The sequence below is a fragment of the Anolis carolinensis genome, chromosome 6 (assembly GCF_035594765.1).
Source record: "Anolis carolinensis isolate JA03-04 chromosome 6, rAnoCar3.1.pri, whole genome shotgun sequence".
NCBI lineage: Eukaryota > Metazoa > Chordata > Lepidosauria > Squamata > Dactyloidae > Anolis > Anolis carolinensis.
Window position 1 is genome coordinate 53222598 of NC_085846.1, and position 15736 is coordinate 53238333.

Consider the following 15736-nt stretch of genomic DNA (forward strand, 5'->3'; position numbering starts at 1 on the left):
GTCTTTTCAAGTTAATCAGAACATAGTAAGTATTCGGTTGAGTTAGTCTCATTGTTGGTTCATTTGACTGTTTTAGAAGCTAAATCTTTTACTACTGAATTATAAAATCCTCATAGGTTCTTGAAAGGACAATCTAAAATCCCAAAAGATAATAGATTCTGCTGATGCATTTCTTTTTAATCAGAGATAGAAATCTTGATCCCTTTGGCCATCTTTTGGTTGCACAAAAGAAAGATAATTGTATCTCTGGAAATGTGTCCAATCATGACTTTAGGAAAAACCTCTCAGCTGGTGTACTCCCATCCCTTGTTGTCTGTACTGACTGAGGTCTTTGTGCATGCTCAGCTTGGTTTAAGGCATTCTATTCTGATCTGTTTTGACTTGCTGCTTCTGGAAAAATGTCTTCCCCATTATGGTACTATTATTTCTGAACAACTCATTTTGTACATTTAGCACTACTTGCAGCCAGAGATAATAAATACTGTGCAGATTCATAATGCACAGGCAGCAAAGCTAACTTAAATCAGACTGCAACATCCTGGTTAAGAACAAGGGGTGGGGGAGGATTCTTAAGATCATGTAATTTTCACCTCCTGAATGTGACAGAGTAGGCAACATTCAAGCAACAGTTTTTGTTGAAGCAATACAGACAGTCCCCAAGTTATGAACCAGATAGGTTCTGTAGGTTTGTTCTTAATATGTATGTAAGTCAGAACAGGTATGTTTTTAGTGCACCTGTTCAATGGCACCTTTGCTTTCTCATGGTTTTAAACATACACATTTTGTTTCATGCACAAAATCATTTTAAAATTTTGTATTAAATTACCAGAATCAGAAAAATCCAAACCATTAGTAGTCCCAAGTATGTTTGATAATGAATTCTAAACCTATATGGCCAACGTACAAACTCTGTTCCTGTTTGTGACATATTATTATTCCATTTCTTTTTTGTTGTTCCATGTGGGAGGCAGAACGGCATGACATGGAGGAGAGCATGGCTACTAGACTATTAGAGCAAGTCCAAGTGCTCCGTACCGCCGTATTTTGTTGCAAGTCTTGTGCATTCTTAACTGTAAACTGTACAGCTAAGGACAGAATAACTCTTTTCTGTCTCACAGTACTGATTCAGCAGTAGCATTACAATCAATTAAGTGATAGACTAGAAGGCTGTGTATGAGAGTGTGTTCTTGTTTCGCAATTGTAGCACCAGTCATAACTCTGGATTGTTGTATGTTTTCCGGGCTGTATGGCCATGTTCCAGAAGTATTCTCTCCTGACGTTTCACCCACATCTATGGCAGGCATCCTCACAACCTCTGAGGATGCCTGCCATAGATATGGATGAAAAGTCAGGACAAACCTGTGATTCCGGCCATAAAAGCCTTCGACAACATAGTCATAACTTCATCCTAAGTAATTCTGGGATTTGTAGTTTGATAAGGGCTGTTCAACATTTATTGCTTCAAAAAACTCTCCTGTAGTTGAAAGGTAGGTACCTCACCAAGCTATAATTCCAGAAATTCCTAGGACAGAACAGAATGGTGGAGCTGATTATCATATTGTATATATCACATCTCATTGTATCATATCATATTGCAGACAATTAACAATTGTTTTCCACAACCACATTTGAGTGATAATAGTTGATGATCTAATTCATGGTTTGATTAAGGAAATAATGGTTTACTTAAATTATAATTAAACATCACCTATGGAGAGCATAGTCCCTGGGCTGCTTTGCTTGAAATTGTCAATGTCACTGGTGTCTCTCAATATTTTGCTTTCTGTTTGGCATGGCATATCTCAGAAGATAAAATGTACACTGAGGCATTTCATGAGAGTTCAGCCAACAAATTGTGGTTGGAAGATCTCAGAGAACCTCTGTGGCTGTGACATGCTTTCTCATTTGCCCTTTGGTGTATTTACAGAGCCCCCATGTCAGTGTAGGGAAGCCTCTTCTGCTCATCACAGAAAATGTTCTGCCTCATCATTTGGTTAAAGGAACATCTACCTAGATGGCTTATTATGGAGAACCAGAATAACAAGTTCTTATCCAAAAGGGTTTTATGATAAGATAATGGACAAAAGAAATGAAGTCTATTACACTGGTTACTAACATAAAGTCAGAATATACAGGTGGGCCCAGTTTCAAAGCAGTATATTTCATGATGGCAGTATGCTACAATTGCAAAAAAGTTACAAACATTTCAATGACTTATTAGGTTATCAAGTTTTACTAACCATTTTGAACCAGAAACAAATATAAAAATAACCCTGCAAATGGATCATATCTTATTAGGCCTTATGTTTTGGGGTTGCCAACTTGCAGATTGCTGAGGCTAGGGGCTGTTTGTGCACTGGAAGAGGCATATAGCTGTAATCATTTGAAACTCTATGCCCCAACCTTTCAAGTGGTAAGAGCTTCATTCATGGGTAGTTGCAGAAAGCTATCCTTTAGTACCCCAGGTTTCTTTTAAAGAAATGCTTCGTTGGTAAATGACTGATGGGTTGTGGGGGACTCAGAGTCAAAAGAAAAAGCAAGCTAGATTTGTATGGAAGAGCTGTCTGAAATAATCAAAAGTGGTATTCTCTGACAATATGATTGATGAAATCCATGTGTCATGTTAATTAAATTCATATGTGAAAGGTATTTCAGTTATGCAAGAGTGTGTGTGTTTCTGCCTTCAAGTCACTGTTTGACTTACGGCATCTCCATACATTTCGTAGGTTTTCTTAGGCAAGGAATACTCAGAGGGGGTTTGTCATTGCCTTTCTCTAAAATATAGCCTACAGAGCTTGATATTTGTTGGCAGTCTCCCGTCCAAGTACTAAGCCGAGCCGACCCTTTCTAACTTAGCCGCTCTGAGCCCCTTCGGGGGTGAGAAGAGCGGGGTATAAATATAGTAAATAAATAAATAAACTTCAAAGATCAGGTAGAATATGGTGCCTTTGAGGTATTTAGGCATATTTTAGTTATAGAAATGTCTATTTGGGCTATCTGTATGTCTGTCTGGAGGTTATGATTGAGTGAATAAGGGGTAATTTCAATATATAAAGATGGAGATGATTTTGTGGAGAACCTGAATTATTTTATAAACTTATTGTTGTTGGTAATGTTTTGTTTGACAACAGGTTCACAGTCTGGGGTGCTTATTATCATTGGGTTTTGCATTGTCTGCTAAGAAATAATGGCATGCCTTTACCCCTATGTTGATATGTCGCCTATGCTTTTTGTAAAGCAAGAATTTTGCTGCATCATTATGTTTGTACTTTCAGGGATTGCAACTATACATATAGTTAAGGCTCAGAAAACAAGATAAATAGGATTGGGAGTGGCAGGCCTTGTGGTATTACGATTACATTTTCCTGATCCTCTTTATTACTCATACTTTTTTCATGCTCAGGTTGGAACTAAATATCATGTTTACATTTCTTTGTGATTATGAACATATTGAATTTCTAATAGGACCAGAGCAAAAAGTGAAATAAAAACAAGTAGGTGTCAGTATGTCACACCAGACATATTTCAAACCAAGGTAATCTAGATGAAGATGAGTTGATCTCAGGAATTTCCCTCTTGTACTTCATTCTTTCTTGTACATGAAGGATAATTTCCAACATAATGACCAAAAAAGTAGAAGATAATTGTTCAGAGATCATGTACTCATTCAGCACTCAGATAATAACTAGTTGCAAGTTCAAAATACAGCACCGGTATATTAGAGATACAATACACACCCATAATACCTTTATTTCACTGGCTCCATAATTTTAAGGAAGTTATTATTGTATGAGGCTTGTAATCCACATTTGAGAGTCCCTGTTATTGGGATGGCTTGTAGCCACCCTCCCTGGGAAAACCCGGGGTTTGTGGCTGGTGTGAGGACTCAAATCTGCACCAAAATGGGTTTCTAAAACCCACTTTGGCACAGATTTTAGTCCTGTGTGGTGTGGAAACACCCTAATTGTTTCCTTTCTTGCTAGACTGTTTTGCAGAAGTTTCCACTCATGCATAGTTGTGTATTGCGAATTAAGGTTTTCAAGTAAAAAAAAAAAACCCTAACAGAACACACACAAAATGCATGCTTTGAGCTTTCTCAAAGTGTTGTCACTAAGACTTGGTGCAATAATGAGCTAGGCAGGCATACTCCGGTCTCAAGCAAGATAAATGTATGATGGTAAAACCAGTTTTAGGAGCTTTGTGTAATGAAGTCCAAGCTGAGTCTTAGCTTTTATAACTGTGAGAGCTCAACATCTGTTTATGAAAACAACAAGACATCGCTTTCTGTTTTTCCATCTTCAGTAGCAAACACCAGTTTCAGACTGATATATAGATTAATGTGGACTAATGGATGTATTCTTATCCAATAATTTTTTTAAAGTGAAAAATATGTTATGGGATAGACATAAAATCTTAAAATCAGTTCTTAATCAAATACTGTAGAACTAATATAAAAATAACAGCAATTAATAATTTTCAGAAGCATTTTCTCTCATTGCAATATAGATGACAAACCCTTTAAAGGGATGTTAAAATACAGAACTAAAATCCATTAAAATATTTTATCTTGAAAAATAAGTAAAATATATAGCAATGTAATAATATATTTCTAGAACTTGAGTCTGGAAAGCATTTTCTTTTGCATGGATGTTAAGAGGCTTATTAAATGCTAGTCTATCTGAGGCCCCTTCTACACTGCCATATAAAATCCAGATTATCCACTTTGAACTGGATTATATGACAGTGTAGACTCATATAATCCAGTTTAAGGCAGATAATGTGGATTATCTGTTTTGATAATCTGGATTATATGGCAGTGTAGAAGGTGCCCAAAATCTTTAATCCCTTAAACATCCTGTGAAGTTTATGATTTGGGTGAAACATTTCATGAGAAATTAAAAGCTATTTTATTCATTAGTTTGTGATATACTCTGAGGAGGCAAGATTTCTTTATGTTTAATGTTAATCACTTATCTATTTACAATTCATTACATTTACATGATTGCTTTCAAGAAGAATAATGCTTGTAGTTTAATAAGGGGAACAGTCTGTATTACTGCCATCTATTACTGAACAATTGTTGTTATGACATAGAAGCACAGGTAGACCACAGTGGTAAATTAATTTACTTCATTAGAAGTGGTAAACATAAAGTGATTTCGCATATGTATCAAGTCAGCTTCTATATTACTGGCCTGACCTGAACTAACCTGTCCTGTGCATTATGAGCTAAGCAGTAAATGCATAATTAGACTTTACTTACAATTTGCTGCATATGGAAGTGTACATGGGAGTGTTGTACATGGAAATAATGGTAGTGACAAGAAATTCTTGATAGAATTCAGAGTTTGCCTGGTTATACTGGTTTGTGATGACAACTAGGGTACAGTATATAATAAATTTTCATTTTTTTTGTTCAACAATAAATGTGAATTCTTCTTCATGGAAAAATAAGACATCCCCTGAAAATAAGACCTAGTGCATCTTTGGGAACAAAAATTAATATAAGACACTGTCTTATTTTCGGGGAAACAGGGTAGATGAAAAAAAGACAGGTGGTTTCAGCCTCCCTGACTTGAGATCTTACTATGAAGCCTGTGGGTTAACATGGGTCGAGGACTGGACAAATTTACAAAAAAAAGGATGATACAAACTGAGGGTTTGTATTACAAAACCTTACAGAACCTTGGAATAAGTTGGTAGTGAAAGGAACATTGTAGGCTTTGGGTGTTTATGAGGAACTTACACTGAATATACAATTTCCCCGAAAATAGGACATATCTGTAATATAAGCTGTAGCAGGATTTCTAAGCATTTGCACAATATAAACCATACCCTGAAAATAAGACAGAGTGATAGGTATAGCTATGCAGCATATAAGGTTGCCCCTCCTCCGGTCAGGTCCCAGTTGTTCTGTGTGTGTTGCAAGCTGAGGCATAGAGGGAGACATAGAAAATGAAAACAAAAGTCCTCAGTGAAATGAGGAGCAGGATGCTCTGCTTTAGGTGTTGTGCATCATCAGGGGGAAGAAGTAAAGCTGTGGCTGCTGTTTTACTCAGCACTGTGGGTTTCCCTCCCCCAGCACCAACCAGCAATAGTCTGTGGGTCTCTCTCACCCCCCACAAACACCACTGAAGCTGCTGCTCCCCAGCACTGACCAGCAACAGTCTGTGGGTCACTCTCACCCCACACAAACACTAGGTGATAGGGGAAAAACTTCAGCACGCAGTCTGCTACTGAGCCCAGAGAGATCATCCCATAAATGCAAATAAGACATCCCCTGAAAATAAGCCATAGTGTGTTTTCTTGAAAAAAAAAATTAATATAAGCATGTCTTATTTTCACGGAAACACGGTATCTGGGGATACACATTTAGAGATGGTGAATAACCTCAGGTTATCACATTACAAAACTACATCATATTTATTTATTTATTTATTTATTTATTTCCATCATTTCTATGCCACCCTTCTCACCCAAAGGGACTCAGGGCGGCTCACAATCTGGCTAATTCAATGCCGGTATACAGTACAAAAATAAAACATAACAATTAAAACAATCAATTTAAAATAATCCAATAAATACATTTAAAACAGTACAATAAAAATACTTAATCCACTCGTCCACATCAACCTTGCACGTAAACCTTAATCTGGACCGAGTTAAAGCTATCATAATTCATTCATTAAACATAGGTTTTGAATGGATAGTGTGTTAACTTGGAACACTGATATGATCAGCGAGAGGTGGGTTACTCAGGGCAACAAAAACCTACAAAGATTTGGCATTGGTTTTGAGAGATACTATATAACAGATCATAATGAACACAGCTCAATGGGATAATTGTTTTATGACTGAAATGTAGAATTTTTGTGCTTAATCTACCCCATAGGTGTCTGTTTCTAGCTTAAGCCAAAGCCCACCAGTCCCATTGCTCTTGTCTTAGTTGCATACTGACACTAATAGTCTTTACATCAAGCTTCCCAGCAGAAGTTCTCCTAGACAATACCATGTGAGCACTCCAGCAGAGACAGAAATGGAGGCTACTAAGCAGCTCAGCTGCACACAGTGAAATTTTTTTGTCAAAGCATCTGTTGCTATTCACAGATGGGGAGGGCTGTTTGTTAAAAGAGCCTTTTGTCTGTGACTTGGCTTGTGTAGTTGACACTGTGATAAGAGTTAAATTTGTCTCTTTATTCTGTGATTCCTGTTAAATTTGCTTATATCGTGCCACCACTATATAGCACTCTCAAGAGTGGCATTCAAGACAGAGCCCTGCTTACAGTAAATTTAAAAAGATTCTATAATAGAGATTTCCCATACATACATATGCAAGCACAGGAAAGGAAAAAACAATTACTACAAAACTGTGGCATTTCTGCAAACAAGACAAGTGGAGCAAGAGAATATGTTGCAATTATAGTAGGTATCTACGAATCCAGCTACACTCCTTGAAGCATCTGGGTCCATCATGACCATAACACTATATGTCTTCTGGCTCCTTGCAGCAGCTCTGCGGAGCCCAGGAGAAAAGCATAGTGATGCACAGTCTTTTTCAGATGACACATTCGTATCTAAACTCCATCTCAGAGTACGCACATTGTGCCTCTGCTCTTTTCTATTAACTTCTCTGGTTGGCTCTAAGCCAGTGGTTCTCAACAGTTTACCAGTGGTTAGGATATCTGGGAGCTGAAGGCCAAAACCATCTGGGAACCCCAGGTTGAGAACCACTGCTCTAAGCAATGGCAGATTCACCAACTCACTGAAGTACACAGAAATCTATAGATACGTGTAGAGATACAGTTGTCCTATTACTAGCTTATATACAGAATAGAACAATGGTAACAGACAAAATATAATCATTACAGGCGCATGACAGCAGGGAAAATAGCTTGCATAACTCTTAATATGGCAAAGGAAAATGACTTCTGATAGGCTGCTGCCGCCTTTAAGTAGGTTTTCCAAACAAACAAAATGTGAACTTGACAAATAATAAGTAAGCCAGGGATCACTCCCACTTATCATGGGAACAGCTAGCCAAGCTATAGATGGAGCAAGGGAGCTTTACTCTGTGTTTTGCTTATGCTGTATTAATTTCTTTCCCAAGAAACTAGAGACAAACCTAAAATAAATCATGGATTTTCTTTCTGCTTTGTTGGTAGATAAACAAACAGAGGCTGCAGCTGTCCAAGCAACAAAATAAACAAGCCATGAAATGGGCCCCCATGCTTTATCAGGCTTTGCAGCAGGAAGGAGCAGCCTGGCAGTAAATAACGCCAAAACTATTGCTTTCTTTAATCACTGTATAAAAGTGGTGCACAACCTAAATAAAGAAATAAAAAACATTAACTGGGAGAACATTTTGGACCTCTAAAACAGGCTACACAACCATTATGCTTACTGATTTAATTATCTGATTTAATTATTTGATTTGTAAGGTAACTCTTTTACCTATTCTATTCACCTCTACCTTCTACCTTTTATTTTTCTGTGATTGGTTTGGGGGCCGGGGGGGGGGGGGGGGCAAAATATTGTTGAAATATTACCTAGGGCCGGCCCTGGTAGTCTTCATCTATGGCATGCTCTCTCTAGGGCAGTGGTTCTCAACTTGTGGGTCCCCAGATGTTTTGGCCTTCAACTCCCAGAAATCCTAACAGCTGGTAAACTGGCTGGGATTACCCACAGGTTGAGAACAACTGCTCTAGGGCAAATTTTCTTGGTATTCTCAAGATACAGTATGACTTTCTCATGATATCCACAGTCAATAACAGTCCAAAAATATTATGTAGTTCCCCCTTATCCCTTGTTCCATAGTTTTATTTACCCATGGTCCATGGAGTTGTCAAAATATTACTCCTTCTTAAACTGTAGGTCCCAAGCCCAAATGGGATCCCCTTAGCTCAATGTTAGGGTCATGAAAAGCTGGGCAACAGTAAAAGGTTTTTCAATGCCGCCAATACATTTACATAAATCTGTTAGCAACAACATGCAGTATTCACAGTGGGCTTTGCAGAAAATGCTACAGCTGTACTTGGTAAATAGAAAAATCAGTCTTGCAAATGCTGTGCTGTTATCAGTAAATGTTTGATTTGGATACCCATATACCTATATGCCTGGGGAGCACGGAAAAATTACTCAGGAAGAAAGGGGACCTGAGAGGAAAAAGTTTAAGAAGCCCCAGTATAGAGTTCAGTATTATCCAAAGTATGAGGCATCTGCTGGCAGTTTTGGACAATATGCCCTGTGGACAAGATGTTTTTGATGGTACACATTTTAAGATTTTCAAATAGCATTACAGGATTCTAAAATAAAAAAAAACCCGTCCAAACACTTGTCATGTAATGGCATAGTGTAGCAGTAGATGGTTGACAATTAGGAACGTCAGGAGAGAATGCTACTGGAACATGGCTATACAGCCCCAAAAACTCATAGCAACCCAGTGATTCCGGCCACGAAAGCCTTTGACAACACAATTGGGAAATGGCTATCAATGAAGTTGTGCTAATAACACTTCCCTCAAAGTTGATTAGTCTTCAAGGTAAACTGCCATAAATTGTCAAGCTGTTTTTATCTGTCTAATAAAATTGATTAGGGTTTTTTGTATTTAAGAGTCTGTGATCCATGCCTTAAGTAAATATAAACTTCTAATTTGTTTTAATGGTTTTTAACTGGTAATTTAACTGGGAATTTTTGAAATCCTGTCTATATTTAATCCTGTTTTAATGTTTGTATATTTGTATATTTTAAATTGTTATTATGATGTTTTTATGTTAAGCCTCTTTGAGTCCCCTTCGGGGGAGATAAAGCAGGGTATAAGTAAATAATAATAATAAATGTATGTGTGTATTGATTGACTGGAGAGTCAGAATAGTGTAGTAGCTTAAGTGTTCCAGAAAGCCAGGGTTCTAATCACACCGAAATATGGAAACTTACAGGGTGATTTTGGGCAATTTTAGAGAAAAGTAATGGCAACATCCCCTCTATTCCCAAATAAATACAGTAGAGTCTCGCTTACCCAACCTTTGCTTATCCAACATTCTGTATTATCCAATGTAGTTTGCCTTTTAGTAGCCAATGTTCTTGTAGTCAAATTTTCAATACATTGCGAAGTTTTGGTGCTAAATTCGGAAATACAGTAATTATTACATAACATTATCAGGTATTGAACTGCTTTTTCTCTTGTAAAACATATTTTTGTGCTTAATTTGTAAAATCATAACGTAATTTGACGTTTAATAGGCTTTTCCTTAATCCCTCCTTATTATCCAATGTTCTGCCGGCCCGTTTATGTTGGCTAAGTGAGACTCTACTGTATTGCCAAGCATCCATTCTGATGAACTCACTTGAGGCCGAAATTGATTGATCTGTGTAACAAAACTGATTAGGTTGCAAGTTGCCCCACCATATGGTTTGCATTATATTTATTAAGTAAAGTGGGTGCTATAAATAATATCATACGAAATCTGACTGGCACAACCTGAGGATCACAACCAGATACAGTGAAGACATCTGCCCTTGCACTTTGCTACTCTGCTGCTGACTATGCATGCCCAGTGTGGAATGCATCTCACCACATTCAAGAAGTGAATGAAACATGCCACATTTTCACAGGATGTCTATGCCCAACAGCGCTGGAGAAATTATACTGTTTAGCCAGTATTGAACCACTTCATATCCACCAGGAAGTAGAAGTCAGCAATGAAAAGACCAAGGCATTGACATCTCCGGCCCATCCTTTGTTCAGGTATCAGCCAGCATGCCAACGTCTTAAATCAAGAAATAGTTTACTAAGATCTACAGAGATACTCGCATGAGCACCTCAGCAAGCAAAAGTGGCAGATTAAAACCCTGAACCTCAATCAGTAGCTGATACCACATGAGAAACTCCCTCCTGGGCACACAGAAGACTGGGTGACTTGGAAGGCACTGAACAGACTGCGCTCTGGCACCGCGAGATGGAGAGCCAATCTTAAGAAATGGGGCTACAAAGTGGAGTCTACGACAAAAGAGTGTGGAGAAGAGCAAACTATAGACCTTTTACTACAATGCAGTCTGAGCCCAACCACATGCACAATGAAGGACCTTCTTACAGCAACATTAGAGGCACTCGAAGTGGCCAGCTTCTGGTCAAAGGACATTTAGTATAATGCCAAGTTTTTAACTTTAACCTAGTTTGTGGTTTTTTAATACATTATAACTGTATTCTCAATTTGCTTCTGACATGATAAATAAATAAATCCAACTAAATATACATCTGCCTAATAAAATGGATTTCTTATTCCTGCATACACTTGTAACACTATGTAACTATAACAGTAAATGCTGTGAAACACCAATTAAAACCCCTATAAAATACATTAAAAACCACCCTGATAATTTGGAAATGTCATTTCACAAAATTTGAAAAATGTCTTGCTCCTGGTTTGAAAGTGTTATTCCTATTTAACTGTGCAGTATTTACTTGGAAAGTAGTTGTTATATCCCAGAAACTTTGTTTTTGTGGCTGCCACAAACTATGTTGAATTGGTTGAGACTCAATGAGATATTCATTGAAGAATTATAGCAAAATGTGCTGCAGTATGTCGGCAAAAACAAAGTTTTTACAGTTTAATAAATTTTGTCCATGTTCTTATGATAGAACTAATTAGGAAATGGTATTTGTAACCCAGGACCAAAAATCATGTTTTAACTTGTTTTAATTTTTATATTGTATGTTTGTACTGGCTGTAAGCTGCCTTGGAACCTTGACTGAGGAAAGGCGGGGAATAAATTTCATAAATAAATAATACAGATATAATTATATAATGGCCCGATTGTTTCCTGTCTGGAATGTCCCTGTTTTCTGAGTGTTGATTTTTATTTACTGTCCTGATTTTAGGGTTTTTAAATACTGGTAAACAATCAGGGCCAGCTAACATTTCCCAACAAAGGATTCCTCCAGGCAGGAAGCAGCCAGGCTATTCAATGCTAATCAAGGTGATCAATTGCAACATTAACACTTGCCTCCAACAGACAAGAGTTCCTTCTCCCACCCTTAACTTTCCACAGATATATAAACCTCACTTGCCTAGTTTCCAACAGACCTCACAATCTCTGAGGATGCTTGCCATAGATGTGGGCTAAACATCAGGAGAGAATGCTTCTTGAACATGGCCATACAGCCCGGAAAACTCACAGCAACCCAGTGAGTCTGGCCATGAAAGCCTTCGATAACTCAAGTACCGCACAACTGAACAGGAAATAACACTTTCAAACTAAAAACAGAACATTTTTCAAATTTTGTGACATGATCTTTCCAAATTATCCAGGTAGTTTTAAATGTATTTTATAGGGGTTTTAATTAAGTGTTTCACAGCATTTGCTAATATTTGATTATATTGCATGTTTGTTCTGGCTGTAAGCCACCTTGGGTCCTTGGGGAAAGGCGGGATGTAAATTCTGTAAATGAATAAATACAGTAGTCTCACTTATCCAACATAAACGGGCCGGCAGAATGTTGGATAATCAAAAATGTTGGATAATAAGGATGGACTAAGAGAAAAGCCTATTAAACATCAAATTAGGTTATGATTTTACAAATTAAGCACCAAAACATCATGTTATACAACAAATTTGACAGAAAAAGTAGTTCAGTACGCAGTAATGCTATGTAGTAATTACTGTATTTACGAATTTAGCACCAAAATAGCATGATGTATTGAAAACATTGACTACAAAAATGCGTTGGATAATCCAGAACGTTGGATAAGCGAGTGTTGGATAAGTGAGACTCTACTGTATTTACGAATTTAGCACCAATATATCACAATGTATTGAAAACACTGACTACAAAAACATTGACTACTAAAAGGCAGACTGCGTTGGATAATCCAGAACGTTGGATAAGCGAATGTTGGATAAGTGAGACTCTACTGTAGATAAAGATAGTATGATAAAACACAAAAGTATAAGTCTCTACAGGGTCTGCCTGCATATAAGGTAAAGGTTTTCACTTGACATTAAGTCTAGTCGTGTCCGGCTCTGAGTTGGTGCCCATCTCGATTTCTAAGTTGAAGAGCCGGCATTGTCCGTAGACACCTCCAAGGTCATGTGGCCGGCATGACTGCCTGGAGCGGCGTTACCTTGCCACCTGAGCGGTACCTATTGATCTACTCACACAAACCCGTCTAATATAATTGATTAGTCTTTCATTCTTCCTGTATAATAATTGCTGTTAATAATTATCATCAAGTCTGCTTACCACGTATGAAAACAGGCGCCCAAGACAATTAGCATACAAACCAGCCTCTACTTTCGACACAGGCTGTATCCCTAAATGAATATAGGACAAAATAATGTATTATACAATGACTTTCCCTGCCTGAAAGCAGACAGCCTTCACGTATCCTCACTTTATGCAGCGCTAATATGCATGTTTGGTCATAAACAAGACCCGCCCCCTGTCTGGAAAAGAACAGCTCAGGACGATCACGCTCGTGCCTCAAATCCCGCGAAATTAGCCTCTCAGATTGTCAGGCTCCGGATTTCAAGAAACCTCGCGATAGCAGGCATTCCTCGCGAGAGAAATTTAACTTGGCGCCCGCGGTAGGAGAAGGAGGAGCGCTTTCTTTGCGGCCTGGTGTTGGGCCTTTCCTCAGGAGCGGTAGGTGGGCGGCGGAAATGGGGTTTGCCTGTTGTTAATATCGAAATGGGCAAAAGGGGGGAGAAATGAATGGCCGTTCATCTATTTCATATAATTTAAAACAAGCGAGGGCAAACTTCGGCCTTCTAGGTGTTTTGGGCTTCAACTCCCACTGTTAGGAATTGTGGGAGTCGAAGTCCAAAACACCTGGAGGGCCGAAGTTTGCCCTCACCTGTTGTAGTACATCCCTTTAGTATTGTTTCCATGTTATTTGAAGGTTACCCAGAGAGCATGGCGATATCCACATTATCTGCTTTGAATTGGATTGTCTGAGGGCCCTTCCACAAAGCCATATAACCCAGAATATCAAGGCAGGTAAAACATCAAACATTCGGGCGCCAATTCTCATACTCCAGAAGCTGTTTGCACTTTCTCAAGTCACTCTTGCCACGGAAAAAAAATCATTTTTTTTACAATTACAAATTTGGTAAATCAGGGTAGACTGAATGCTGAGAGAGAAATAGACAACTGGATAAATTCAATTAATAAAATAAAACATTTAAAGATAAAGGGTAGTAAAGGTAAAGGTTTCCCCTGTGCCACAGGCTGGTTAGCAGCCAGCTGCAACAAATCACTCTGAACAAGAGGTCATGAGTTCAAGGCCAGCCCATGCCTGCGTTTGTCTCTGTTCTATGTTATGGCATTAAATGTTTGCCTTATATGTGTGCAATGTGATCCGCCCTGAGTCCCCTTCGGGGTGAGAAGGGCGGAATATAAATACTGTAAATAAATAAGTCCGGTTGTGACTGACTATGGGGGTTGGTGCTCATCTCCATTTCTAAACCGAAGTGCTGTCGTTGTCCATAGACACGTCCAAGGTCATGGGGCCGGCATGACTGCATGGAGCGCCATTACCTTCCCACCGGAGCAGTACCTATTGATCTACTCACATTTGCATGTTTTCGAACTGCTAGGTTGGCAGGAGCTGGGGCTAACAGCGGGCGCTCATTCCGTTCCCAGGATTTCAACCTGGGACCTTTTGGTCCACAAGTTCAGCAGCTCAGCGCTTTAACACACTGTGCCACCAGAGGCCCCCTGCAATAAAATAATAATAATAATAAACTTTATTTTTATATCCCGCCCCATCTCCCCGAAGGGACTCGGGGCTGCTTACAACAGGGACAACACAAAATCCAGACAAAATGATATAGAACCTCAATGCAATTAGCTCATATAACCAGAACCTTCCCAAAACAATGTTGGCACAACTGCGGGAAAACCATGATATACACCCACATGTGGTGGGATTGTGAAAAATTACAAAAGTTCCATAAAATGATTAGGACGGAAATGGAGGAGCTATTAGGGATAAAATTAGATTGGAGCATGAGACAATTTTTCCTCCAGAAAATTAAATGTGAAGGGGGATCTAAAGAATGGGAGCGATTGCTAAATTACATGTTAGATGCAATTAAAGCCTCGGTTGCTGTAGGCTGGAAGGACAAAACATGGTATAAATATTTAGCAGACTATCTCTTCCAAGACTACATTAGCGAAAGGAAAAGTTACTACAGAATGGGCCAAATCAGAAAGTAATGGGAAGCAAAATGGAAAGGTTTTATTTACAGAATAAAGGAAAAAGATAAATTTAAGGAATTAAACATGATTATCCTCATGATTGAACGATTGTAAGAAATACAGCAAAATTTGTAAACTGTTCCTGCGGAGGGGAGGGAGGGGAAAAAAGAGGGGGGAAATGTAAATATTTGTTACCAATGGAAAATGTTCTGAATGTTTGTATAATTTTGTGTAGTGCTATTTACAATAATTCTGAGAATTAATTTTTTTTAAAGGGTAGACTGAATGCAGTATATCCTGATTTTGGTGAAACTTTCGACAAGGTCCGCCATGATATTCTTTCAGGCAAGCTGACATGAATAGAGGGATGCCTCAGGGCTCTGTCCTGGTGGTAACATTTATAAACGACTGACATGGAATAAAGTCATGCTTATTAACTTTTCAAATGACACAGTATGGTAGGGGATAGTTAATACCCCAGAAGTCATGATCTGTAGTAAAAATTGGAGAGCTGTGCCAAAACTAATGAAATGATAA

General features: G+C 38.4%; 2 protein-coding genes across 8 annotated transcripts in view; both read left to right on the forward strand.

Moving 5' to 3' along the window:
* The window catches only part of LOC100564198 (cytochrome c oxidase assembly factor 1 homolog), an 82187-nt gene that overhangs the window by 9971 nt on the left and 56480 nt on the right, over window positions 1–15736 (forward strand). For 2 of the 7 annotated variants that reach the window (XM_062983806.1, XM_062983807.1), the window contains exon 1: window positions 13424–13642. The exons of 4 other annotated variants lie outside the window; for them this stretch is intronic. The gene's annotated coding sequence lies outside the window, so the exon portion shown is untranslated. Of the gene's footprint in view, window positions 1–13349; window positions 13643–15736 lie in introns of those variants that run through there. One more of the 7 variants, XM_062983810.1, reaches the window with a different exon arrangement.
* fignl1 (fidgetin like 1) overlaps window positions 1–15736 on the forward strand; it is a 39273-nt gene that overhangs the window by 9742 nt on the left and 13795 nt on the right. The window lies entirely within an intron of this gene.